This window comes from Pezoporus occidentalis, unplaced genomic scaffold (genome assembly GCF_034315485.1).
Source record: "Pezoporus occidentalis ecotype Australia unplaced genomic scaffold, CSIRO_AGI_Poc_V1 ctg114, whole genome shotgun sequence".
NCBI classification, from domain to species: Eukaryota; Metazoa; Chordata; class Aves; order Psittaciformes; family Psittacidae; genus Pezoporus; species Pezoporus occidentalis.
Window position 1 is genome coordinate 2,525,479 of NW_026912929.1, and position 27,555 is coordinate 2,553,033.

General features: G+C 47.1%; 1 protein-coding gene and 1 long non-coding RNA gene across 12 annotated transcripts in view; one reads left to right on the forward strand and one right to left on the reverse strand.

The window, feature by feature from the left end:
- The window catches only part of SLC6A6 (solute carrier family 6 member 6), a 114,293-nt gene that overhangs the window by 29,427 nt on the left and 57,311 nt on the right, over positions 1-27,555 (forward strand). For 4 of the 11 annotated variants that reach the window (XM_062637031.1, XM_062637058.1, XM_062637091.1 and 1 more), the window contains exon 1: positions 26,206-26,349. The exons of the other annotated variants lie outside the window; for them this stretch is intronic. The gene's annotated coding sequence lies outside the window, so the exon portion shown is untranslated. Of the gene's footprint in view, positions 1-26,205; positions 26,350-27,555 lie in introns of those variants that run through there. 11 annotated transcript variants of the gene reach the window in all.
- LOC134173352 (uncharacterized) lies at positions 24,426-26,382 on the reverse strand. Its single transcript, XR_009968217.1, has 2 exons — positions 26,246-26,382; positions 24,426-25,446 (listed from the first exon to the last, which is right to left on the reverse strand). It is a non-coding gene; the product is annotated as an uncharacterized LOC134173352 (long non-coding RNA).

Genomic DNA, 27,555 nt, shown 5'->3' on the forward strand with positions numbered 1-27,555 from the left:
AGCCATTCCCACTTGCTCTCTTAAGGCAGCCAGACATCTGGTGCAGCATGACGTGGTGAGTGTATAAACGTGATGCAGCAGGTCACTATATACTTCCCAATCCTGTGACAAGTGCAGATCACCTCAAGGATCAGAGACCAACCTGTATCTCACTTATCTGAACTCTAAATTCCCATGGTTTCAGGTAAACCATCCTGACTGGGCCTGTTCTCTCACATTACTCTTTTGCCCCAATAACATATTTGTATCCATATGGGGAAATACTTTATGTCTCCAACAGCTTCCCCAAGCTTCTGAATTTCTAAAGTGAGGGTAACACTGTAGGGTTTAAAATGACAGCGTGACCCCACTGTCCCTTCCTTACGCAGGAGCTGTTTGCAGAGTCAGTGCAATTCTTTATATACAGGGGTTATTTTTACCCCAAAACAAAAGGTTTGGTTGTTTTCCCAAAGCAGCCTGTGTCAGCTGTCTCCTACTAACAAAAACCCCCAAACCACCAAACCAGCATGAGCTTTTATATCCATATCCATGAGTGGCAGGTCACAGATTCCCTGCAGGAGCAGTGGGGAAGGTAAACAGCTCGGAGCATGCCATGTTTGCCATGCCAGTCCACCCCACAGCAGAAGCTGCCCCAGCTTTTCTCGCTCTTGTGCAGCAGATCACATAGTGCTTTGGAAAGAGCACTTAATAAAAAGAAGCCAAATGGAACTCTAATTACAAGCCTCTTCCCTTGCATGAAGGGCCTGTAGGAATTTAGCCACCATGAGCTAAATCAGGGAAGGTTTTAACTCCCAGGTTCAATGTAAAACTGGATCACGTATGAAGGAATACACCTTTCGTATGGTGCTCCTCAGAGAAAGAAAGTTCTAAGAAGACAAAAGCCCCAAACACCGGAAGGTTTTATTTGTGCTGGTCGTTATGAAGCCAGTTATTATCCTATCAATTGTTTGTGTAGCCACTGTTTACACAAGTGAGGGATGGCACATAAGAACACGTACCAGTTGTCTGCGTTTGCTGATGAGGCCTCAGCTTAAAGCTCCTCCAGCCCCAGCCCCTGCCACAGGCAGGGACCCCTTCCACTAGAGCAGCTTGCTCCAAGCCCCTGTGTCCAACCTGCCCTTGAACACTGCCAGGGATGGGGCAGCCACAGCTTCTCTGGGCACCCTGTGCCAGCGCCTCAGCACCCTCACAGGGAAGAGCTTCTGCCTAAGAGCTCATCTCAGTCTCCCCTCTGGCAGGTTAAAGCCATTCCCCCCTGTGCTATTACTCCATGTCCTTGTAAAAAGCCTCCTCCAGATTTCTTGTTGGCTCCCTTAAGCTGTTGAAAGGCCACAATAAAGTCTCCCCGGAGCCTTCTCTTCCGTTTAGAAGAGGTTTAGGGATGTGCTGCAATTAGGTGCTGTCACTCTGGGGTCAGGCTGGCATCACCACTTCTCCCAAGCCCTGTCCAGAGGAGGACTGTGCCATATGCCTGCAGGCAGTTGATCGTGGAGGGGGGTCTTCAGGCTGCCTTTTGCTCCCAGTAAGAGCAGGAGAGCCCATTGCTCCGTTACACATAGCGTTTGGAAAGGGTGTAATTGCAGCATCCCACCTGGCTTTTGCACAGGCTTATGAGGAGACTGAGCAGGTGGAAGTGAGGTATAAACTACCCTCACCTCCTTGAAATCACTCCTCAGAGGATTAGTTACCAGGTAGCATGAGCCTGGGATGAGGTTGCTGATGGAGACCTGACCTCGGCTGTGCACAGAAGGATGGTTTTCAGATCAATGTGCTAACCAGTTGCCAAGGTAGAAGGTTTAACAGAACGGGTGGTGCTGTCCCTTCTTAACTCCAATCCTGCCAGCCACGTTCCACACCATCTGGAGTTCGTGCCCAGCCCGCTTTGGGATGCCAGCCAATACAGAATTACCATGGTCTAATCTTGCCACGATGAAAGTGTGAATAACCACCTTGGAGTGTGACTGGAAAACTACCACAACCTCCCCGTGCACCTGAGATGGTGGCTGGGAGGGCATCTGACGACACAACAGGAAGCAGGGCTCTGGAGATCAACAGGAGTTGGCTCTTACCGGGCACTGAGCTGAAACCAGCCATAACAAAGGGCAGAAGCAGAACGTAAGTGCTGAGCCTGGGAGAGGGGACACCCCCCCATCCATGCTCATCCCTATGGACACAAAGGCACTCAGTGCTTTCTGGCAGGACCAGGGCTCTGTTTTTACAGCAGAGCCACAATCTTTTAAGCCTCTGCAGCAGTCTCTGCTGGAAACCTTTGGTTTCACACTTTGAATTGTTGCTCAGCTCGGATGAGAGCTGGGCTGGGCTTTGGTTTCCAGTGTTGTGGAGTTCCTAGTGGGGATTGTTTTCCTCTCACCCTGAAAAACGATTGCACATGGCTTTCCCTACATTGCTTCTGTGTGGCAAAATGGATGATTTCACTGTAATGGCCACTAAGAATGTTCAATGGCAGCTTTCACTGGTGCCTGGGACACAAGGCCTTTGCTTTAGTGATGGTCATGGCTTAGCATCACTCAGAAAGATTCCCAGGATTTGCCAACGCGTGCATGTGCTTTGCCACCTCTTCATTCTCCGTGCACCACAATGTCTTTGCTTTGTCTTGTTCATCATAGATGCCTTCTGTTTCCATCATGTCTCCTCTTTCAGTCTGGCTGCTGTAGGGAGGGAGGGATAACTACAGCAACCTGTATCAAACTGCCTGAATAAGAAACCTGCGCTTCACACTGCTTACAGAAGAGATCTCCTCCTGTTTTCCAAAGGATGTTCTCAGAATAGAACCAATTTGAGGCAAAGCTCATGGACAAACAGGTGCCTTTATGCTGCACCACTGAAGAGCAATGTTCTGCAGCCCTTTTGCACACACTCACAGGTAGAACAGCGGGAATAACTTACCCCCAGATTCCCTAAGCAAAAGCCTGTCTCCATCTCTAAACAAGTGGTTTCATTTTCCTTGTAATCCTCCTGCAGCCCATAGCAGGCGCTGCTGCTGGACCTGTGTTGTGAAAGGTTCCAGAGCAGGCTTTGCTGTTCCCCTCTGTTGAGGTGAAGGGTTTTTCCCTGTTGTTACTGGCATTGAGCTTTGTGGTTGCTTCCAAGGCCGGCTGCTCCGTACACAAGGAGAAGGTACAAGGACGCTGATAGGATGAAATCCCTGACTTCAGTGATTTCAGCATTTATTTTGCACCTCTCCCATTTTTATTTCAAGCTCCCCAGCTCCTTATTTTCAGTTTCCTACAGCAGGGAGCTGACTTTTGCCAACCTCATCATTTGTTTCAAGCCAGAACTAACTTCACTTTTCTAGTTCAGGTCAGTGGAGTTCCATCCCTAGATCATGGGGAATTAGGACTAGAACAGTGTCTGTAGCACATCCTTTCTGTAGTGCCTTGCACAAATATGAGAATCATGAAGTAATTCAGGTAAAGTTCCCAGAGTGGTTATCATCAAATCATAGACTGATGGGCTAGTGGTTTAAATTCATTGTAAAGCATGGACTTCACGGGAGACAGCCCCAGCATCGCTGTCTGGGGCTCCTAAAGAACATCATTGCTTGATACCCAAAAGCCCACTGGCAAACTCCTCGTCTTCTTTATGCGAGTGTGCATAAAGAGCAAGCAGCATCAGTTAAATCACCCGTCTTGAGTTGCTCAGTGCTTCAGAAAGGGGCGCTTTGCGTGCATCCCCCAGAGACAGAAGATGAGCCCTGATGTGCCATTCAAAACCGGTGCTCTGGCCTTTATGGATCCAGCTGTAGGCAAGGGCTGGGGTGAAACATGTCGTGGGAAGGCAGATAACACAAACATGAAAGCAGCACAAAACATGAGAGCCTATAAATAGCAGGAAATAAAGAACAATACTGTGATAAAATCCATAAGACAATAAAGACCAATGTGGCAGAGGCTGTTTCCCCCCCACCCTTCTCCAGAGTTTCTCCTATTTCCCAAAGCTGCAGAGATCATCTGACTGCTGTGTGGTGAAGCCCAAGCAGTCAAGCACCAACTCAAGTGCTTGGAGCCTTACCCTAAGTATTTCAAAACCCTGTTCTTTTTTCTTTCTTGATGTCCTGCCATGGCTATTGTGGTATTTTAAACCATTCCCAACTCACCAGCTCATCAGAGCAAGGAGAAAAGATGGAAGAGGAAGGAGGGGGGGTAAAGCCCTATGGAGATTTAGAGTCATTAACAGCCTTTATAGGGTTTCAGACATTTTTGTGGTAATTCTTTGGAAAGGACACATCCACGATGGGCTGGGGTTTATTTTGCCATTGGCATAAGAAATGAGACTGTTTCCAAGAAAATGTTTGCTGTTTACTAAGAGGAGGGCAAATGTAACTGGAACATGGCAATGGAGGTGAACGAGGAACCCTTTTAAACGTGGGGGAATTACCAGCTCCTTGAATTCCCTATGAGCTGGATCAAGAACCAAGCAAGTCTCTGGCAGCTCCTCCATGGAGTTAATCCCTGGCTGGGCAGTGACAGTGAAAAGCTCCCTCCCTTCTCTAGTAGCAGTAGCTGAAAGTGGTTAATTATCCTGAGAGATACCCATCAAGTGATGGGTAAGCCTGGATCTCAGAGGAACATGTCCTGTCAGGAGGTAACCACTCTGTGGGCCTCAAATGTCATGAGAACAGCTCACAAGAACACGTTTTGCTGTCTGGGAGCATGAACTTCTCCGGGGACCAGATTTTCCTGGGAATTTCTGCAGGACCTCGCTCCATGGTGCCCTAATTTCTGAACCAAAGCTTCAGATGGGGTGACACTAACTTAGGTGAAAGGAGCTGATTTATGGCAGGGGAGGATTGAGGCCTTATTGTAGGGAACAAGAGGATGATATTGGCTCAGGGTTAATGTCAGAGCAGGGCCTGGAGCTCAGGAATTCCTGGGCAGGTCTCTCAGTTGCTTCTGTTAGTTTGTGCTGAGGGAAACCTCCAAGAATATCTGATTTAATGGCAAATGCACTGGTTTTTATTTCGCCATTACTGGTTCTAAGGTGCTTGCCTGTTAATGAACGGGGCTTTTTGTGCTCAAACAATGGACTTGATCGCTCCTGGCTTACCCAATCCTCTTACAGGATCCCAGCAGGGAGACACAAGGGCAAGTTCAGAGGTGATGCCAAGAAGGGGGTGCATTATGCCAAAGGTGACTGTTGTGGTTCATGGGGACCAGAGGTGACACCAAGGTCTGAGAAGATCTAACTTAAAGGTTAACTGGCTACCACTAGTGCTACATCCTGAGGCATGGCTAATGAATGGGGGATTTATGTCCCTCCATAGCTGGAGGCTGGATTCTGCATGCATGGGAGCATAGGGATGCTGGGGATGGACTCTTCATTAGGGACTGTAGTGATAGGACAAGGGGTAAAGGGGTTCAAACTTAAACAGGGGAAGTTTAGACTGGATATAAGGAAGGAGCTCTTCACTGTAAGGGTGGTGAGGCACTGGAGTGAGTTGCCCAGGGAAGCTGTGAATGCTCCATCCCTGGTGGTGTTCAAGGCCAGGTTGGACAGAGCCTTGGGTGAGATGGTTTAGTGTGAGGTGTCCCTGCCTATGGCAGGGGGTTGGAACTGGATGATCTTAAGGTGCTTTCCAACCCTAACTATTCTATGATTCTATGTCCCACCATATGCTCTTCAGCTGTGTCCCTTCATGCTGTGTTACAGAATCATAGACTCAGAATAGTTTGGGTTGGAAGGGACCTTCAAAGCTCATCTAGTCCAACCCCCCTGCAATGAGCAGGGACATCCTCAACTAGATCTGCTTGCTCTGAACCACATCCAGCCTGGCCTTGGATGTCTCCAGGGATACCACATCTACAGAGTTTTCAACTCTGTTTTGCGGAGGCAGAAAGCCTCAGAGGATCTCCCTTCGACTCCATGGGCTGCCGCTTCCATCTGAGGCGATATTTTGATCCTAACTAACGTTCACAGTTTCCTCCTGGAGGGCAGTGGGGCAGATATTCCTGTTCCACTTCTTCTTTCTGTGACAGATAAGAACATCTTGAGCAGGGAGGTGAAGCAAATCAGCCGGTTCTTATCTCCTGACTCCTACTCGGTGCTTTAACCCATGTCCACCATCTTTCCTGCTCTGCTGCAGTGCTTTGTAAAGGGTCCTGGTGGCTAGACATTTGACTTCATCTGGCTTATAAAGTTTGGCTTGTTCTGCCTTTCTTGAGCATTCGCCCACGAGGCAGCTTGTGTGCTTTTCTGTATCCAACGCTTCTTTCTGCCTGTTTCTTTTACATTTCCAGAAGGACTTGTTCCTTAGAACAGATGAAGCACGCACTGAGAAAATGAACAGGCCAGATTGCCTAGTGCTCAGCACCCACCGTTGAGGACAGATTTTCCGGAGAGCTCGGTTTCCAAGGAGCCGTCTATATAAGTGACAGATACTCAAAAGTGGAAATGTGCCCGCTTATTTTGGGGCTCGACTAGTGCTAGAGCTGCTTTGAGAAAGTTGCTCTGCTGCAGCTGTTCTCCACTTATGCTACAAGACTTCCAAATCTCTCTCTTTTGTATCCTATTTATCTCCCTCTGCCATGCTCCATCCCACAGGTCTCACCTGGCCTCCTCTTCCTTGTTGCCATCTCCTTCTGCATCTAAAAGGTCAGCATGTCCATACAATCATATTTCCTTCAAGGGGCCCATCAGGGCTAACGCCCCCAAATGCAGAACATATGTGCAACATAAATTAATTGTTAAGGCTAATGCTGATTGAAGTTTGGTAGCTCAGCCTGCAGGATATACCATATGTTTGAAGTGTATTGTCCAAGTTTAGATTCTAAACTCCCAAGGGCAGGGACCACTCCTTCCTCTGTGTTTACATAGCATCAATAAGACCAACAGTGCCTGGGTCTGAAATACATTAACCTTAGCCAATGCATTGTTATGTTTAATAATGACTAGTTAACATTAAAGCACAATGGGTAAAATATATAGACAAAGACATAATTTGGCAGAGATTTCTCTCATGTTTTTGATGCCAGATTCCTACTGTATGGTCACTGGTCATCTGAATCATTGGCATTGTTTTAGAAAACTCACCCTTCATGCTGCACCATCCTTGTTCAGCAATTGACACTGAGCCATGGAGCACGATTTAGGGTAACTTAGCCAGAGCTACCTAAGTCAAAAGTATGAGATAGGAAGGCACCTAAATGAGATGCCAGACAATGAACTCTGGGACTCAGAGAGCCAGGGAGTAGAGGGGCAAAGGAAAATAATGCTTGTGAATGGAAGAACTTAATGTTGTTTCTTATTATTTAGCTCCTTACTTTGTAGTCGCCAGAAATGACTCTCAGAGGTTACTGTGCACAGGCCCTCCAGTGGGAGGATAAGAGAACTATAGGAATAAATCCAAGCCCTGTCTGAACTGACAGGCTGTTTTTCAGCAGGAGTTATGCAACATGTTAGTACCTCTAGGTATAGGACCAGTGGGATTTCAACTTGTACAGCAGATGGTCTGTGCATCATTGCTGGAATGCGCCTGCTGACCCTAGGGCAGAGCCTGAATGGACTTCAAAAGAGAGACTGAGCATGCTTCAAAGTGTTATTGTTTAAATGTTCCACTAAATGGGGACTCCGGAACAAAATATCTAGCTGAGGTCAGTCTGAAAAATGTCAACACACATAATGAGAAAACAGCATGTTGTGTGAGAAAGAATATTTCATAGGGGTATTCTGGCTAGTTTGAGTTGCAAAGAACACTTATCGTGTGTGTCAGCATGTTGTCATAATCTGAGTGTCTTTCCTCGTGAGCTGGAGCTTCATTTGCGTTTGTTGGAAAGATCAAGGTCTGTATGTGAAGGTCAAAAAAGCCTATGGAAAGCATGGTCTGTCCACAGGCAGGTACGCAAGGAGAACCGACACAAGGTATGGCAAAGATGCAATCCAGCATCGTCTTAGCCTTGACAGCCTCCTCCCACTTATTTCAGAGAAAAGCACGCAAGGACCCTGTGTTTGGTTTAAAAGCATGATCCTGTGATTTATAATCATGTACTCTGCTCTGTTCTGTTCCTCCCAAAGCCCATAATGCCTGCTCATAGCATATCCTTTCACCAGTGTAATCCACAAGTTTTTGGCTTCTCCTCACTCTGTTCAGGGGGAATTTCAGTAGGGAAAGGATTGAGTTAGTGCTCAAATCAATAGGATTAATACTGCTAAGGAAGATTTCTTAGGCAAGTCAAGCTTAACGAGATCAAGCCTTCAGTAAGAAATTCAAGGTTTGGCCTTTGATTTGCTTTGATGGCCGGGCTGCATCTTTGGTGTCGTGAATGCCAGTGGTCCAGCAGCTTTTGTTCAACAAAAGGTTTCTGTGTTGGCCACTGGCAGTTCAACATGGGTGGCTGAAAAACAGTTTCCTTTACTGGAAGCTGACAACAACAACCTGAACTCTCACAGCACCTTGTCCTGCTGGGGCATGCCTCTATCTTGATGGAGACACGTTCCAATAACACAACGGTTGAAAGCTAACCCTCCCTGCAGGCGTAATAAGGATTCAATGCCAGGAAGAGCAAACAAGGCCCATGTTAAAGAAAGGGAAGGCTTGTCCCTTTCACATATCAATATTCAATGAGATCAGCCGACTTGGCACGATGGGGTGAAAAGAAAGCCACCCGGCAAGGTAAAAAGCTGAGGGGCTCTAGAGACCTATATGTGAGGTGTCATTAAACCAAGAAGATAACTCGGGCCTGCTTGTAGAGTTTCTGTATCTGTGTAATGTGTTGTAACTGACACAAAACTTGAATAGCAATCAATTTAAGTGGGTCAAAAATAGCATCCACACCCTCCCCGGAGTCCTGGTTGTTACTCTCAGTATCACTCCTCAGCTGTTAGCTGCGGCCCAGATTAAGCAAGAACTAAAATCCTACCTAAGAAGGGTACGAATTCAGCAAAGCTTTCAGGCTTATGCTTATCTTTGGTGTGTGCTTAACTTCAGCAAGCAGAGAAACTCTTTGTTAAATAAGACTTTTAGACCTGCAGAGAGCTGATACTCGGAGTGCCACCTCTTCTGTTCTGTTTGCCACGTGCTACAAATAGCCGATACTTGGTGTGTGGATTGTTGCTGAGTATTCAGTAGTCAAAATTCGGTGTGTCAGTACGTTAAAGGTGAGCGGTTATCTCAGTGTTCCCAAAGCAAAGGACTTACGACACGTTTCTTATTAACACAGTGGGGTTTAGGAATCTTGGTTCCTTTGAAGTATCATCACCGCAAGACCATCGCACTCCGCAAACTCCAAACTTCAGCTTGCTGAACTGGTCAAGAGCCCAAGTCAAGACAAAGTGGATTTGTTTTAAAAGTCTGGGCAAAACTGTGCACATCAGGGAAATAAACTGCAGTAAACTGAAGGAAAAGATATTGCATCCATTACTCAGTTTGCATTTTTTACTCAAGTATAATGGGACTATAAACATTTTCTGTCAACAGCTTACAAAGAATCTTGTTCTCAAAGTGATGCATGGTGAGAACTTGCATCTAAATTGGGTACAACTAAATTAGACTCTGAATACAGAACATTCCCCAAGGTGGCTTTTGGCTACAGCTGGTAGAAAGGAGCACACAAATACTGAAAGGAAGAACAGCCCCAAACCTCCCATGAGTCCTCCCCCCTTACGCTCATTGTGCAGGAGTGTTTGGGGAACAGCATGTTCATTTGGGCTTGCACTTTGCGGGCAAGCGGTCCCCGGTTCTAGCAGAAAACATGTTCTTTGGTATTTTCCTCTTGGAGTGCAAAATGTGGCCAAGTGTTTTGCTGAGCAAGGAATGACTTACCAACGCTCCGGGTGAGGCCTACAGCATTTCAGTTCTTGGCTTCAGTAGGTGGCAGAGATTCTTTACATTCTCTTGCTCATTTACATTAAGCAAACAAACAGAATTCCCAAACCACGAAGCCCACAAATTATGTATGTAGCGAGTCTGTGTAATCACAAGTTCCCTTTATGGTTACTTTTATCTTCTCTCTCTCTCAAGCTTTCCTCTGCCCGTATTGCTGCTGGTCTTTATTAAGCCCCACGTTCTACACACATTTATGTGCATGACTTACTTTATGCTTTTAAGCAGTTGCAGCAAGTTCAGTAGGTGTTAAATAGATAATGAACTAGAGCACAATAGAACTGCATAACTGCACAGGTCAGGCTGAACCAAGTTCCAGCTGCACAGAAAGTTCAGCCCATGGGTAAGAGTTTGCAGGGCCTTAGCCTGACGTTTGTGCCGCACCAAGGGACTCTGAATCTGACCAAGATCCCTAGATCCCAACATGCTGTAAGTAATGAACTGATTTAGTGAATAGGCACTAAAATTAGGCACCAAACAGCAAGTACTCAAAGTTCATAACAACTCTAGCACAGGGCATTGCCAGTACATCTGCTGACGTTTGCATCTGCAGCTTGTTCATTCAAACGCTGCCTGTTTTGGGAATGCTACAAGATTCCCACCACCCATCAGCTGCTACCTGACCTCTTTAAAATAAACTCGTCTTAATGGGCATGTGCCTGGATCACCAAAGAGACTATCAAATTTGGCATAGCGCCGCAGTAGGAAAGCCAAGCCCGGGTGGCAGTGATTGCTCTACATTCTTCCTCTCCGATATCCTATCATTAGGTCAAGGTTGTGGCACAGTGACGTGGGACAACGAGCCCCCTGCCTGCACACTGCATGTCCGGTGGTTAAATCATCGTGATTCCACACAGGAGTACTCTTAATATCAACTGAAGGAAAGGTGAATGACTTGTAAGCACCTTGTGCAGGTAGGGCAGGTTTTAGGGAGCTTTGTGAACGCAGGCTGTGCAAACGTATTCAAAGGATGTTCTAGAGGCAAATTGGTTGGAGCTACATTTGCCCAGATGCTCTTGAAGCTGCTTATTAGAGCCCTTGGTTTGAAAATTAGCTGGAACTGATGAGTTGAATCGGGGCTGACTTCAGAGTCTTTGCATCTTAAGAAAACCACAACCGGATTTAATGTGTGCGTGTCTGCGTAGCATGGAAATTCAGCTCTCGGTGCTTCTCCTGCTGCTCCCAAGATGAGGGCTTCACAATGCTTTAGCTGTGGAGAGCTCCTGTAGGAGGCTGGGTAACTACTTTGCCTGGAGTTTTTCAGTTAACAAAAAGCGAATAGTTTTGTTTTCCATCACGGTGTTTGATTCTTGTGCCTGCATTCGTTTTGCCTGCGGAGGCACTCTCTGGCACTGAACTCACACCTTCCCTCTCCTGTTAAATGTTCCATTACCAAAGGTGAATAATGAAGACAAATATGAAGCACGAGAGAAGTATGTAATTGCTTACTCAGATAATGAATGTGAAGGATGAAATCACCTCAATCCTGAATTAAAAACAACTACTTCAGGATCCCATTAGTGGTGACAAAAGATACTGGGAGGAAGTGGGATGTGTTGTCGATAGCACTGGTACTTCTGCTTTCTTGGACTTGTTCCCCTTATAAAGGCAACTGATGAAAACTTTCTTTCACCTGAGTAGTATCATGGAATGGTTTGGGTTGGAAGGGACCTTAAAGCTCCTCCAGCTCCAACCCCTGCCACGGGCAGGGACCCCTTCCACTAGAGCAGCTTGCTCCAAGCCCCTGTGTCCAACCTGGCCTTGAACACTGCCAGGGATGGGGCAGCCACAGCTTCTCTGGGCACCCTGTGCCAGCTCCTCAGCACCCTCACAGGGAAGAATGTGGCCCCTTTAGGCACTGGAGCTGCTCTCAGGTCTCTCCTTCAGGAGCCTTCTCTTCTCCAGGCTGACCCAGCCCAGCTCTCTCAGCCTGGCTCCAGAGCAGAGCTGCTCCAGCCCTCGCAGCATCTCCGCATCCCTCTTGTGTTGTTGCCCCCAGAGCTGGACTCAAGACTGCAGGGGGGTCTCACCAGAGCAGAGGGGGATATACTTCGATATACTTTATACTCTAAGAAGGAAAACTCTGTCTTGAGCAGTGGTTTATGCCACTATCTCCAAGCCAACTGGTGGAGTGTATCTGCTCGACCACAAGGCATTGTCACAGCTTGACTGTATCTCTACGGCCACATCTGCTATCAGTCACGAGCTCCATGGCAGTGGCTCTGCCATCTCCCTGCCTTGGCCACCCAGTGCCAGACGTGAGCTTGCATCAGCCTTGCCAGTGTGGCAGCTACACTGTGGCTGACCCCTGCCTGGGTGTACAAAGGTGGGAAAAGGGTGGGCCGTTTCCTGCGCTTAAACAACTGAGCTCTGTTAGCTCAGGGACAATTGAGCCTCTGGTGTTTATACTGTCTTTGTCTGCATGAACTGTATGCATACAAGCCCAATGCAGTCACTAGGAGGTTTTCATACTGATTTTCATGGTGCCAGCATTTCAGGCATTCCCATCCTGTATCAGTATCTCAAACCTCTTCAAACTGCATTGCGGTTATGCTTTGATTTATCTTTTAGCACTTGTCTTTTGCTGAGGAAACCAAAACTGGGCACAGTTTTATAATGTATGGTCTTCTTGGTGCTCTATAGAAGGTAAAAGTCACCTCCCTGTGATTAAGTGATCTCTTTGCATAGTCTACTTAAGTAACCTCAAAGAATTCGACACCAAGGATGTCCCAAGGGATTGGCCTCCCAGTGCCACCTTGCAGGATTTGAGTGCTCAGCTCAATGTAAAGCTCAGAATATTGCTGAGGCAGGCAGAGATATTCAGTATCTTGCACTGCACAGAACCCGGATGAATTGTGCACACACCAGCTATAGTGTAAAGAATTCGGGTCAAATCAGAGAATTTCTCTTCTTTCAGCCTCCAGCTCTTCTAAGTGTGTTGCAGTGATTGGGCTCCAGCTGAGAGGAAATACAGAAAGCTTCTTATTTACTAAGTTTTCAGTAATCCTAAAGAAGCCAATTCCTCCCTCCTTGGAATGGCACAGCACGTGTTCCATCAGAAATGTCTTCCTAAATAACACCAGGCACTGAAAATACCTTTCAATCCCCATAGGGTGGGATAGGATTTATAGTATAGTTGCATTGACATCCATCAAGATGTTTACCATTTCCTTCTGGATCCTTCCTTGCCTTATTCTTGATGGGGTGTTAGATCTGCTAAGAGGGGAGAAGGTCCTGTACAGGTGAGCCCATCTTGTAACTCAAAAGTTGTTGGGAAATAAACCTCTTTGGGGTTATTTGCTTGCTTTGCATTCACTTTGGACATCGTCCTGGGTCTGCTTGCAATTTTTCAGCATGAAAAACATCTGGAAAAAATGCTTAGGGAAAACTACAGATTTCAAATCAGAACACCAATAAACCCTACCAAACAAACCAAGCCTTGTATTTGTCTCTAGAGCTTAGTGGCTAAAAGATGATGGCGTAGATGGTTCCCGTATTTATCCATCCTCAAACATCCTTTTCTTCCTCAATGGCAATTACACTCCTGAGAAACACTCGGAGCTGGTCAGATCCAGCCCTGGCATCTTTCAGTGGATTATTCCTAAAATAAAGAGGCTTTTCCAAGCCTGGTGGTTTCAGATGTTATGATCGATGTTTATTCATTTGTCCTGTCTTTCCATGGAACTGGCAATGGCTGCTATTCCTGTATCCAATACCACTGTTATGTCTGTTGTTCTAATCTGGCTACTTATATGGTCTCCACCATCATAATGTTTGAGCACATCCCAAGAATTGAATGAAAAAGAACCTTAGAACAATAACAAATTCCCTTTCTTCCTTCCCAGCCTGGTCTCAGTAAGAGTTTGGAGTTATTGTGCTTGTATATCTGTAAGGAACTTACCGAGGAAAAGCTGAATGGAGGAATAGGGTCCTGCATTCAGCTGTGAAAACAGAGTGCAAAGGGCTGGCATAGGAGAGGCCACAACAGTGAGCAGAGCTCCTCTAAGCCAGAAGCTGTGCTTCCCTAGTTTTGCTGCTCCTTAGCCCCTGGCTCAGGAAGTAGTTTTCCATGATTCCTGGAATCTGACAAGTCCTAAAAGTTATGAGGGGCAGAGGGTAGATGTGGGTTTTCTTTTGACAAGGAAAACTCTTAATTTCTGCCTGGAGATGAGTTGCGCTGATAGCTCTCAGTGGAGTGTTGCTTATGTTTATTCTGACCATGTTTGGATGAAGAGCAGCATTTCTGTGGGTCTCTCCCCTTGTCCTGTCCCTACAGGCCCTTGGCCGAAGCCTCTCTCCAGGTTACTTGTAGCCCCTTTAGGCACTGGAGCTGCTCTAAGGCTCCTTAAGGAGCCTTTTCTTCTCCAGGCTGACCCAGCCCAGCTCTCTCAGCCTGGCTCCATAGGAGAGGTAATAAGAACAAGCTGAAACTCTTGACATGTGCTTTGAATGCAAGAGCAGCAAATGGAAGAATTACCAATGTATAAAAATATAAGTAAACACATGCCAACATTAATTGGAGGAACATGTCCTTCTCAGTGACCTTAGCCCATGTGACTGTACCTCTGCTATAATGGACACAAGCCCTTGATTTCTCCTCTGTAACCAGTTGACAGAAACTTCATTTCCAGCTGAGATATTAAGCTGCACGTGAGGAAATGATTGAGTACATTCTTGACACACCTTTTTTTAGACCCGGATCAATGAAAAGAAGTCTCATTACATCTCATATTTGGGCTGGAAACTGAGCAATTTGTGTAGTTGCAGGAATGAGATGCAGTTGTCTCCAAAGTTTTTGTTGGCAATAGCACAGGCAGCTGTCAGCGCTTCAGTCTAGAAGTAGATGCAGCTCGTTAGGACAGTTGGATATCATCAGATTAGCTGGGCTTGGAGATAGGGTGAGACAGGAAAACATATGACAGGAACTGGCATCGCAAGCCCTCCCCCTTCAGAAATACTACCTCAAAACCAAGGAATGTTGTGGTCGATCGTAGCCAATATCAATAGAATATATCCTAATTTAAGGGCAGACTTGCCAAGTATTTCAGCATGGGTTCCAGTGCCCCTGGTACACATAAAAGTTATGGCATCAGTTCTGGATTAGTTGCTAGGACTCTGGTAATGATGTTCCTGGCATGGCGCTCCTTGCAAACACGTACTTTGGAGGAGTTCCCATCCATGTTTTTATTGTCCACTCGAGCTGTGGTGGCAAGCTGTGTGAAACCTCTCCAGAAAACTGGAAAAAATCAAATCCAAAGGGAAATGAAGCAGCCATACCCGACCAGAGATGGCAAAGCTGTTCTTGCGCAGACCTGAAACAAGGTCTGAAATCAAAAGGATACGGGTTGACTATGTGAGAGTCATGGAGGAGGGAGTTTTAGACTTTTTTTTGATGCCCTTAAAACACTGCCTGAAATACCCTGTTCTGGTACCAGAAAGATGCTTGAGGGCTGGAAACAATTCAGAGATGAACGGCAAACAAAAGCAACAGCAAAAACTACTGAGTGGCAGCAGGGACTAGTTCTGGAGAAAGCTTAAACAGCCTTGGATCAGTGACAGGCAAAGGTAGCCAAGGTCCTTGACAATACTCCATGTGGATTTGGAAAACGTAAACAGCAGCAGGCAGATGAAGTGCTTGGCAGTGTGCATTGCCATGATTCAGGTTCTGTGTTCAAAACCTCTTTGTTCTAAGCACACTTCTGTTTTTCAGAGCTTAAACCTTAGCTTTGCAGCAGGGATACCTTGTGCTTCTTTAGGACTTTTCATCAGATGGTCCCTGGCTCATCAAATCATAGAACAGTTTGCGTTGGAAGGGACCTTCAGAGGTCATCTCATAAGGGTGAGTTAAAGGAGCTTCACGTTCAAAACCTTCTTTGAACGGTATTAGGCTTGATCATCATAACTGCTGCCTCCATTCTTAATAATTATAAGGGTGTACAGACAAGAGTTTGATGTTACTTCTCTGCTGAGCAGCACCTCTGCTTACTCGATACTGCTTTAAGGTTGTTAGAGCAGCACCAAAACCACTTCCTAGAGAGCATGGGTGTGCTCTGCAGACCTCCCAGGCCTACCCAGTTAGCAGAAGTTATGACATTTCATGGAGGAAATACAGTGCAAAGAGGTGTGGAAACCTTAAATGGGGATGTAACCTCAACCACTTCTTAGTCAATGCTAAGGGAAAATAGGAATGTGATGGGTTTATGTTTAAAACCTCTTTCTTTTGGGGGCAACTTTCATTCTGTTCATAATCAAGAGGAGAATGCTTTATAAAGAAAAGAAACAGTTTGGTTTAAATTTGAACAAGTCCCTTAAAATACTATTTCTGTGCACACTGAGCCTGTGTGACATTGCTTTAAGCCTTATACTTGTATTCACCATTCACTGGGCTTTCATTACTGACGAAATCCCAAATGCCGGCAGATGTGTAAAACCTGCTGGGTGATTTGCAGGATCTTCCAGTGTTGGAAATCTGTCTAATGATGAAATGCTTTATTAATTGCTTCTATTTTATCTGATTACTGGTTATTGCCACGTGAATCCTGAGGGCTTTGCAACAAGGAAGATCTCCTTAAATTATGATTTCTGGGATTACACTAAAATACTGTGTTAAAAACCAGTATTAATTATTATTCAGACACTTCTTAGTTTGAACCATATCTTCCATAAGACTTTAGCTGAGATAAACCAAGGAATTACCATCTAAGCTGTTTACTATTGCTCGAGAATTCGATTTACTCTTTAATTGTATTGGTGTGATTCTGGGAAGGAAGGTTCAACCCTTTGGGTTGTAGAGGACCTTAAAGCTCCTCCAGCTCTTCCAAGCCCTGCCACGGGTAGGGACCCCTTCCACTAGAGCAGCTTGCTCCAAGCCCCTGTGTCCAACCTGCCCTTGAGCACTGCCAGGGATGGGGCAGCCACAGCTTCTCTGGGCACCCTGTGCCAGCGCCTCAGCACCCTCACAGGGAAGAGCTTCTGCCTAAGAGCTCATCTCAGTCTCCCCTCTGGCAGGTTAAAGCCATTCCCCTTGGCCTGTCCCTGCAGGCCCTTGTCCAAAGCCCCTCTCCAGGTTTCCTGTAGGATCCCTTTAGGTCTGCAGAGATCTCTGTGGGTCTTCATCTTCTTTTCCATCTCTGATTTCTGCCCTGCCACCATTTGAGTGCATTACTGTCCCATCATGTGGATTGTTTCATGGCCCAGAGGGGACAGCTGAATTCCTTCTACAAGCAACAATATTGTTTGTGATGCCAATGCCACGACCTTTATTCATGAAAAACAAAGTACAGATGGGGAAAGCAGGGTGGAGGCCTGTCAGAAATGTGATGTAAACAGCTACAATGACGTGGCTGTGCTCCTCCAAAGCCATTTCCCACCAGGTAAGAGTCAGCATCAGGCATTGCAAACACAGCAGAGATCCTATCTACTGTTTTGTTAAGCTAATTGCTTCTACCTAAAAGCAAGGTCTATGGAAATTACCAAACTGAACTTTGGGTCCGATTAGACAGAAACATCAACATCAACAACAGCTTCCAAAGAATTTGTGGGAAGCAATTCCAGTTCCAGGTATCTGCTGACATTGAAAAGAGCCAGCCTCTTTTGTAGCGCTCGTGGAAGCAACATGAACCACTCAGCAGGAGGAAAGCTCCCGTTTTGTTGTGCAAACAGACTCACAGTACCCTTGAAAATTCATCCCAAGGCAAGTTTGACATAATTCATGCTTCTGCTCTTATAAGAATATCTGTCTGCCTGTTGGGAGCAAACAGCTGTGATGCTGATGGAGAACAGTAGAAACATGACCTGTATTCAAACCCGGCTCTTACTGGCACAACTGGGAGCTTAGGCTCTCAATGGGAAAGTGAAATTCAGACTGCAAAGCATGAATACAGCTTGAGGGGAAACTGTGTTTAAGCCCTGTGGAGTGGGCACGTGGCAATGTCTACTGGTCCAGCTGGAGATGGTGACTGCACTCTGAGGTCCTGCAAGACGGTGAATGTGCCTCCATAAATGCCATGCCCCTTTCCACATGGCTACACAGGACCTACAGAGGAATTGGAGGTGCCGAGCCTGTTCTACCCCATCCCTTCTCTGCATCCTCCCATGTAGAAACAATGAAGTGGGATTGCTCTGGCTGCAACAGGCAGGTAGCAGCTGCTCTCTGCAAGGATGCAACCCCACAAACCTGAGCCCAAGGTAACTGGGAGGCCTGGGTAGCTTGAGGGAGACCTTAGAAGCTGATGTTGTGCATTGCTTTACATGAGTGCAGCTTTGTGATTACGTGCTAGATGGGCATTTGAAAGAAACTGATAGCAAATGTTATTAATTGGATGTGAAGGGAAGATCAGAGATCTTTTATTTTTAAGGAACAGGTACTTCTAAAACCACTAAAGGCCAAACTTAAAGCGGTAGCTGCTCCTGAATCCTGGGTTGTATCCATCACTCCGGTCAACTCTCCTTCCTTCTGCCTGGGCTTACAGGAAGGAAAGACTTGATGAAGATATTCTGGGCCTTCAAAATGAAAGCTGGAAATGCCACATGTGTGTGCATTGGCCAGGCAGTCCATGGAGTTTGGGGTATTTTGTCTCCTTAGCACTTGTGTTTGCTTGCTCCAGAGCCATGTAGGAGCTCTGTCCCTCACCCCAGCCCCTTCCACCACAGGCCCCACACCAAAGGCTTGACAAAGGTCAGAGAAGCAATCCCTCTTGATCCAGCTTCCATTCTCCCTAAATGGGACAGTCTTTGGGAGCGGGGAGGAAACACCTTGTAAAAATACCATCGTCAAGGCCACCTCTGAACAGTGCGGCACATCCCCACACCATCAGCATATAGGGACAGGCAAGAAAACACCCTAAAGTTCTGCCTTTCCTCCTAACACTGAGGAGCTCACTTCTCGGGAAGCACCCGGGTAACCTTTCCAAACCCTGCATCTGCCCAGGTTAGGAGGTAAGAGCCCGGTATCCTGAAGGAGAAGCGCAGGGATGCCGCAGGGAATATTGCTGGATTTATTTTAGGCAGTGGCGATTCTGGCTTAAAGATCACTTGAGAGCATGCCAAAGGCCCAGAAAAGGTAACTGCTGTGGGAGGCTCAAGGTCACCCAAGCCATGTGCTCAGTGACATTGCTGCCCTCCGGAGCGACGTGCTGCCGCGGAGGTGAAAACCGAGGCATCCTCCTCGGAGCACGCAGGCAATGCCTTAAGTGCTTGTGCCCAGGCTGTGCCAGGGGACAGCGGGCACGGACGTGCCTGGAGCCATCAGAACCATCCCAAGGGAGGGTACAGCAGATGCTGACACACTGCTTGGCTGGGTGAAAGCAAAGGTCCCAACGCCAGCTCTGCCTCCCCGGCCAGCAGATGCGAGGTGTTTGGTTTGCATTTGGATGGGTAGTCCGGAAAACCGAAGTGCTGTGGTTTCGAGTTTAGATTACATGTTTGCTTTCCAGTTTGGTTACTTAAAATCACCTAAAACTGGATGAGCAGTGTTTGGTTAGCTTGCAGGGTTTGTTTGGGATCTATTTCTTCCGGACACTCAAGCATTTGCAGCCCTTTCCCTCTCTGCTTGCAGTGCATTGATTCACCTAGGTAGAAATTCTCTCCACCTGAACCAGTAAAAGCAGGCATTTGGGAATGGGTTTGTTTGTTACAGTATTTTGTCTTAGTGGTTGCCTACAGCTGCCAATGGAATTTGTCAGGATAAAGTAGGTACTTTAAAATCATTCTTATACACTAGTCATAAGAGTTTCATCATCACTTTGAGAGGGAAGGGTATAGAGGGACCCATAAGCAAATAAAAAGAAATGTGAGTCTATATGAATTCACTGCTCTTCGATGACTTTAACCCATTGGTTTGTCTGGATCACTCACATAAGCTGAGAGGTTCTCCATGGCATCAGTGAGCTCAGCACCATACGTTTCTGGACTGTTTTCCACTGTCATGCCTGGTATCACCTGGAGTAGTGCTAACAGAGGGCTTACTCCACAGAGGGATCGCCACTTAAACTGCTCAGATGTGAAGCTTTACTTTTCAGGACTGAAATGTCAGGTGTGAACATGTGCAAGCAGGGTTTACTCTGCTCTGCAGACAAAGCTCCAAGTAGCTCAGCCAAACACATACGTGCTGCTTTCATGCAGAAGTATCATAGAGTGGTTTGGGTTGGAAGGGACCTTAAAGCTCATCCAGCTCCAGCCCCTGCCATGGGCAGGGACCCCTTCCACTAGAGCAGCTTGCTCCAAGCCCCTGTGTCCAACCTGCCCTTGAACACTGCCAGGGATGGGGCAGCCACAGCTTCTCTGGGCACCCTGTGCCAGCGCCTCAGCACCCTCACAGGGAAGAGCTTCTGCCTAAGAGCTCATCTCAGTCTCCCCTCTGGCAGGTTAAAGCCATTCCCCTTGGCCTGTCCCTACAGGCCCTTGTCCAAAGCCCCTCTCCAGGTTTCCTGCAGCCCCTTCAGGCACTGGAGCTGCTCTCAGGTCTCCCCTTCAGGAGCCTTCTCTTCTCCAGGCTGACCCAGCCCAGCTCTCTCAGCCTGGCTCCAGAGCAGAGCTGCTCCAGCCCTCACAGCATCTCCATGGCCTCCTCTGGACTTGCTCCAGCAGCTCCACATCCCTCTGGTGCTGTTGTCCCAGAGCTGGACCAGGACTGCAGGGGGGTCTCCGCAGAGCACAAGACGGGGAGAATCCCCTCCCTTGACCTGATGCTCATGCTCTGGGGGTGCAGCCCAGGACGTGGTTGGTGATTATTACCTTAATTCAGCAGTGCCTCTCTATGCAAATCCCAAACTGTTCTGCACTGTGTCAAATAATGGCTCCAGATTTAGATCCAGCAAAATGACTTTATTTTCTTGCAGCAAGTACATTCAGGCTCCGCCTTTTCAGGGCTTTGTATCTTGGTTATTAATAGCCTTCGTTTGCCTTCTTTTGGAAAACTGAATTCATGTGGTAAAGAGGAACTTTATGTATCAACTTCTGCTGCAGAAGTTGTGGTTTGAGTGCTTTTGTGAAATGCAGAAGTGGAAAATGCAGGTTATATGGTAGAAAATGAGGTTTTAGTTGAGTTTTTTTGCAGACTATATATGATAATCTGATATATATATGAACCATATATATCAGATATATAGAGAGCATATATATTATATATATCCATGTATATCATATATACATCATACGCATATATATCATATATACATATATATGTGTATGATATCTGATATATATATGAGCCAGCAAAGGACAATGCCAACATTAAAGAACCCCATTGCCTGATTTTGTCCCATTTTGGGCAAATTTAGGTAGGCATTGATAAGATTTGATAGGAGCTGTTATGTAATAGTTCAGGCTAAAAAATGGTTAAAAGAGAGAAGTTACCATACATCTAGTATGAGGTAAGCAGATTAAAACCAACTGGGAAGTGCAATAACTGGGTTTACTAATGCCACAGGAAAGAAAAAGATGAGCACCAGTTCGGATTGCTGCCCAGGGCAAGTGCTGCAGAATCTTCCTCAGGGCACAATCTATTGTGGCAAAGTGTGGTCAAAGCAAAGAAACAAATCTTTACTGTCTTTTAGTTGCTGTGATTCCGTTTCAAAGTTGGAAGCCATCAATCCCAGCATGTGGAATGCAGTTGTGAAAGAAGATGGGTTTCCTGAACTTGGGGTGATAGATGAAACTCCGCATGCATCCTGGTTCTTTTAATTTAAGGAAAAAAAGGATTTTGTTTCTTTATCCCCTTACATAACAGTGGATCTATTCTCCCTTGAACACACAAGTGTGTTTATCATTAATCTTAAAGGGAAACAGTTGTCCTTCAAAATCTTCACTGAATTTTTATCTGTTTCATGTAAGTTCAATCCCAAATGACTGGATATGGAAGGAAGATGAAAGCACGTTGCTTATTTTTTAATTAGATTACTTTAACCTCATTTATTCATGTTTTACTGTTCCTCCCAATAGCAACAGTGAAGAAAAAACCCATTGGTTTAGAAGTGACTTCACAAATGCAAACCATACAGTTCATACAGGAGACAGATACCTGTTGTTGGGCCTTAGCTCATTTTATGGCTTTCACTTTGGAGACATCCTTTAATAATACTTCTGGTTTTCATTCTGTAGTGCCTTCCTTTCAAGGACTTTAAATTGCTGAGGAGCTCCTGAAAATCCCACTGAAAACCTTTGGATATATGAGAGGGTTTTTATTTCCAGGTAGCTGATTGCCACTCAACTTGAGACACTTCTTCCAAAAGCCTGTGTGACCACTTTGCTTCCAGGCTCTTTGTGTCCTCTGGGTTTGCTCCTCACCTAAGGAACCAGTAAAGGAATAGGCATTTCTAAACTCACCTGGTGTTCAGAAAGGACCTGCTCCATCCTTTCAAATTGTGCCTCAAGTTAATACCTAATCAGCTTGATGTAAGGCAAAGACCGGTGGAGGCGATCTTGTCATGGATAGGCAGTCTCAAATATAAGCAAAATAGGCCACCCATAGCATTAAAATCAGAGAATTTAATGCCAATGGGCCTATTTTCAAGGAGACCTGTGGGTTTGGGTTGCCTTTGTGATTGACTTTTAAACTTGGTGTGGGGTTCTGTAAGTGGCAGGTTCACACGATAGGGAGGGTACCAAAACCACAGGTCATGTTTGGAGTTCTGGTTATATCTTATCTTTAACTCATATATCCTATATGAGTTAAATATATACTCCTATATGAGTTAAACTCATATCCTATATGAGTTAAATGGATAAACTAAGAAAAATTAACTGCCCGGGCCATAATTTCATGTAAAATAAACAGGGACTAAAGCCACAACAACTTAGTGGATTGCGTGGATTAGAGAGATATCCTGGTACGTAATAGCAAAAGCCAACAATTTTATTCCCCAATTTAGTAATGCTTAAAATCTGCAATCCAGGGTCACTGAATGACGTGCAAATCCCTTACAAAACCTGCCTCCATTTTTCAAGCCTGGGATCCTTTGCTCTATAGGGGAACCCTGAAGGTTGCTCCCATATAGCTTTGTATAGGAAGTCTGTGTTTGGAGCATCGTTCATGCGATGGACTCATTCAGACCATCTTTTTGCTATTCTTGCTTATACCCTTCTTCACAGGCAGTGCAGTCCACTTGTCCCCTCGATTTCTGCTGCACTTTGTGCCTGGATATGTTTTTCTTTTTTTATTTTAACATTTATGTGTAAAATCTTCCCAATTCCTGCAAAACCTGCTCCTTGGTCTTGAGTCCATAAAACACCATAAACATGAGGTTTCAACCTTCAGCAGCATTGAAAAGAAACAAGTTTTTCTCCTGAAAATGATGAAGAAATATTAAATCCATTTCAATTTGAAAATGAATGAGGATTTGCTGGTGAACATAATTTAGATCCTGGTGTATATCCCTTCCTCCACCTCCTGTGACAGAAATCTGATCTAACTCTGCTATACCCTTTATGGGTACACATCCATCTGCGAAATGAGGCACTCGCATCCCTGCCCCTTGAGACCTCTTCTATAGGATGCACTTCCAGTGAATCTCTGCTGACTTTTTGTGCCTTCCCAGTAGATTTCCACACCTTGTACCCAAGCTGGGGATTTGGCCCAGTGTCTTTTTTAAACCCTGTGACCCAGACGTGTGGATTAAGAAGAGGAGAGATGTTATTGGATTAAACAGAGACAAGAGGCGCTCATTGTATCGACTCCCAGCACCTTACAGCTCCAGAAAGCAGCTCAGCATGGTAATGGCAAAAATAGTCTCTAAGAAAAAGGGAAAATGCTCAGGAAGGTGATTGCTACCCTGTGCCTTGGGCTGGGCAGCAAAAACCTGCTGCAAAGCAGCACAGGGAGATGATATTCTGCTTTTTATAGCATCTTGAAATCCCAGACTGGTTTTGGTTGGAAGGGACCTTAAAGCTCATCCAGTTCCAACCCCTGCCATGGGCAGGGACCCCTTCCACTGGAGCAGCTTGCTCCAAGCCCCTGTGTCCAACCTGGCCTTGAACACTGCCAGGGATGGGGCAGCCACAGCTTCTCTGGGCACCCTGTGCCAGCGCCTCAGCACCCTCACAGGGAAGAATCTTAATGCTGGATACATGCAAGGTCTGGTATACCAGTCATTTGAACTACGCCTACCTGTAAGCAGAGTGATTTTGGCCTTAGTTCGGTTTGGGTTAATGCCTTCATGATGGAGTTTTTAAGGGGTTAGGCTTGATTGCACTATGAATGGCACTAGTGCCCATTGAAATCAATACAATTGCAGAAGTAAAAATACTAATAGATCAAAGCCAGACCTACAGGAAAAGGATAGTCATTTCGGGCACCATTTATATGGTTACTATTACACACATGCTTGTGCTTTGTAATTTGGGCTCTAACTTGTGATTTGGGTTACATAAGGGAGCCAGAGGCACTAGTGCTGCCATACAGTGCTGCAGCTAAGGCGGCGTTCCTCCCAGTACTCATCAGGACACAAAAGGACTCATTATTATCATCATTATGATTATTCCACTTAGTTCCAGGTACTGTTTACATGCCTCTGATTTCAAACCAGCTTTGGCTGTTGGGTTTTTACCCCAAACATTTATTTTCTTTTCGACACAGACACAAACCATGTGCTTTGTGTGGCTGAATTTCCTTTTAATGAGTGAGGAGCAACAGAACAAGAGACAGCCAGAGACAGAAAATACAGGCTTTGATTCCTCTAGAGAACTTGAGCAAAATATTCCACTGCTGTCAGTGGTACAGCTGTGCTGGCAGCATCCTCAGCACAGATGAGGCTCCAGCCACTACTTACATTTCACCAATGTGACTGCTGGTTCTTCGTCTGCATCAAGGCATCCTCATGCTGAGCCAGTGAGAAATGGTTGGTTTCATTCCTTTGTGGGCCTACCAGAGCTTGTGGTCCTTCCTAAAAACCCCAACTGTTTATGGTCCCTTGTGGAGTCTCACAAGATGCCTTCAGCAAAGGATGCCCATAAATTGAAGGTGCAGTACAGAAACCTGAATCAGGAGACGTAGGTGGCAGCATGCACTACATCATGTTAGTTTACTAGAGATAAGTCATTGATTAGCTGCACATATCCTATACCTGGACCTATTTATCAGTGAAAAACCTATTCACTTGGCAAATCAGCTCAGATACTTGAAAAGCCCTGAGTGCACTGTTTGGCACCAGGCATTGCCAGTGAGGAGGGTTCTGAAGGGTGTAGCTTTGACCTCAACCAGCCAAAGAAACCAGGCTCTTCTAGAGCCCCCCCGGAGACTCCTGTGATGGAACTGAATCCATCAGCAGCCTATGAATAGATGCTGGGCTCCAAAGGTATGTTGCTCAGGGACTGCTGCCGTCGTTTGTGATGTATCTAGGAAAGCCTGCAAAAGCACGGCTGTGGGGGGCATTCACTCTTCTTCAGTCCATGTCCACTGTTCCCAGTGCAAGGGACTTCTGCCCAAAATCTCTTTTTCCCAGCTACGCTGCCCCCACGATCCAAACGGTATTTTGCAGTGCAGAGCATCTCACTAGATCTTCGTATATGAAAACGCCTAGAGAGTGTCCATGCTGCTGTATCCTTCCATAAACAGAGCTAGAGGAGATGCAGGTAGGAGAGCAAAGACGTATTTGAGGCAGATACACGTTCGTCTGCAGGAGAAAAGCACCGGCTTTCGGTGTGGTGAAACCCAAGGCAGGACAAAACGCTGCCCTGCTCGTTTCCCTTGCGGGCGGCCCCGGCCGTACTTGCTTCTCAGCCACGAGCAGGGCTGGAGGCAGGCAGAGCAGAGCAGGGAGATCCCGGTCTCCCAAGCACCTGCCAGGCCACGCTCCCAATGGGTTTCCTCCTCCAGGCGGGACGGCTGCCGAGGCCAACTGCCGGGGGAGCCCTGCGGAGCCACTCCGGGTCTGGAACCCGAGCTCCCACCGCCCCTCCGGAGGGGGAGAAGCGGCGGCGGAGGAGCAAAGCGCGGGGCCGGTGCCAGCCCGGGGGGATGCTTTGTGTGCGGGAAGGGCGCTCTTTGTGTGGAGATCAAAAATACCCTGGTTTTAAACGGGTAAAACCGAAAGAGCACGGCTGGCCGCGGCGGGCAGCCCGCTCCCCTTCCTTCCCTCCTTCCCTCGCTCCGGACCCCGGCCGGCAGCCGCGGGACGAGGCCGGGCTCCGCTCCCCGCAGGGGGACGTTGGTCGATTCCCCCCCCACACACACACACACCTCCCCGGCCGCTGCCCCTCCCCGCCGCCCCACGGCCGCCTGCCAGCCCGGGCTCCGCCGCCGTGTCTGCGGCATGGCCCCTCCTTCCCCACACCCCTTCCTTTAGGCTCCCCCCTCCCCAGCAAAGAAGAGGCCGTGCCGGTGTTTTTCCACTCAGCAGGATGGGTGATGCTCAAAGCTCCCTCATTAGACAACAGACACGAGAGGTCAGGAAGAAAGAGCTTATAAATTACCGTTTCCTCCTGCTCGACGCTGCTAGTCGCACCGCACCGCTCCGCTCCGCAGGACGCGCCGCAGGGGCTTAGCGGCGCGCAGGAACCGCGGCCGGCGGACGCAGGTACCGGCGCCTCCCGGGCTGGGGCTGGGGCTGGGGCTGGGGCTGGTGCGGATCCGCATTTGGATCCGATCCGCGGCGAACAAAGAGCGGCGGCTCCGCGCCCGGCGGAGCTGAACCGAACCGAACCGGGCTGGGGCTGGAGGGTGGCAGCGGCGGCGGCGCGTCCTCCCCTTTGTCCGCGCCGGCTCGGGGTGCCTCTGCCGCGCTTTCCCTTCTGCCTCCGTGTATTTATTTATCCATTCTTCCCCCTTCACCCCCTCCCCGGCGGGCTCGTTGTCCCGAGGGGGTTTTCCACCCCGTTGCTTATTTCCACACCCCGCTTTGCGTTAACTTTGTCGGCCCCTCCAGCACATCTCCTCTCCCCGGCTCATTTTACCCTTCTCCTCTCGCCTTCCCACCCCTCCGCGCTGTATTTTCTCTGGCTGCCTTGCGCTAACCTCAAGGGAAGAGGCTGGTCCCGGCAATGTTCCATCTGATGCTCACGGGCCTACCTGGTGGGTAACACCGCTTCTGGTTCCTTTTTGTTCCCTTCGTTTTCCTTTGATTTTGCTGGTTTTTGGGGCATGCTGAAATCAAAGTTGCGATTGGAGCTTGGAAATAAAACCCGCAGGGGCTGCACGGAGCAGGGGAGCGAGCTCAGCAAGGGGTGGTCATTGTGGGTTCGTCTTGGGGTAATTTGGATCCAAATTTCACCCACTGGCTTTTAGATAACGAGTGCCCATCTCTGCCTGATACTGTAACAGGCGGCGGTTGTGGGAGGACTCGCAAGGCTTCCATATAAGAACATGGGAGAATTTATTTCACATAGGCGCAGTGTGTGTGTTATTTCAGAACCAGAAGGCAAGCTGGGCTCGCCCCAGAGTGGCAAAACTTTGTATTTAGGGGTTGTAAAAGCCGGTTTCTGCTGTTTAACAAGAGCCACGGTTAAAGGAAAGCCCCGGTGAGCAAAAAGTAGGAGGAGAGGATCCAGATAAACACAGCGAAATACAACCTCGCAGCACGGCTGGTGCCGAGGTGTAAAGATGGAGTTTTTTGGTTAGTTCCCATTTTTGTAACCGTATTGGGAAAGGCATTAAGAAAATGTGCCCAGAGGAGCCGGTTACGTTCATGGGGCTATTTTGGTAACTGCTTTTTTTTTTCCTCTATTACTGCTTATATGTCGAAATGTTGTGAGGTTTGCACCAGCAAAACAGGGAGGGGAGCATG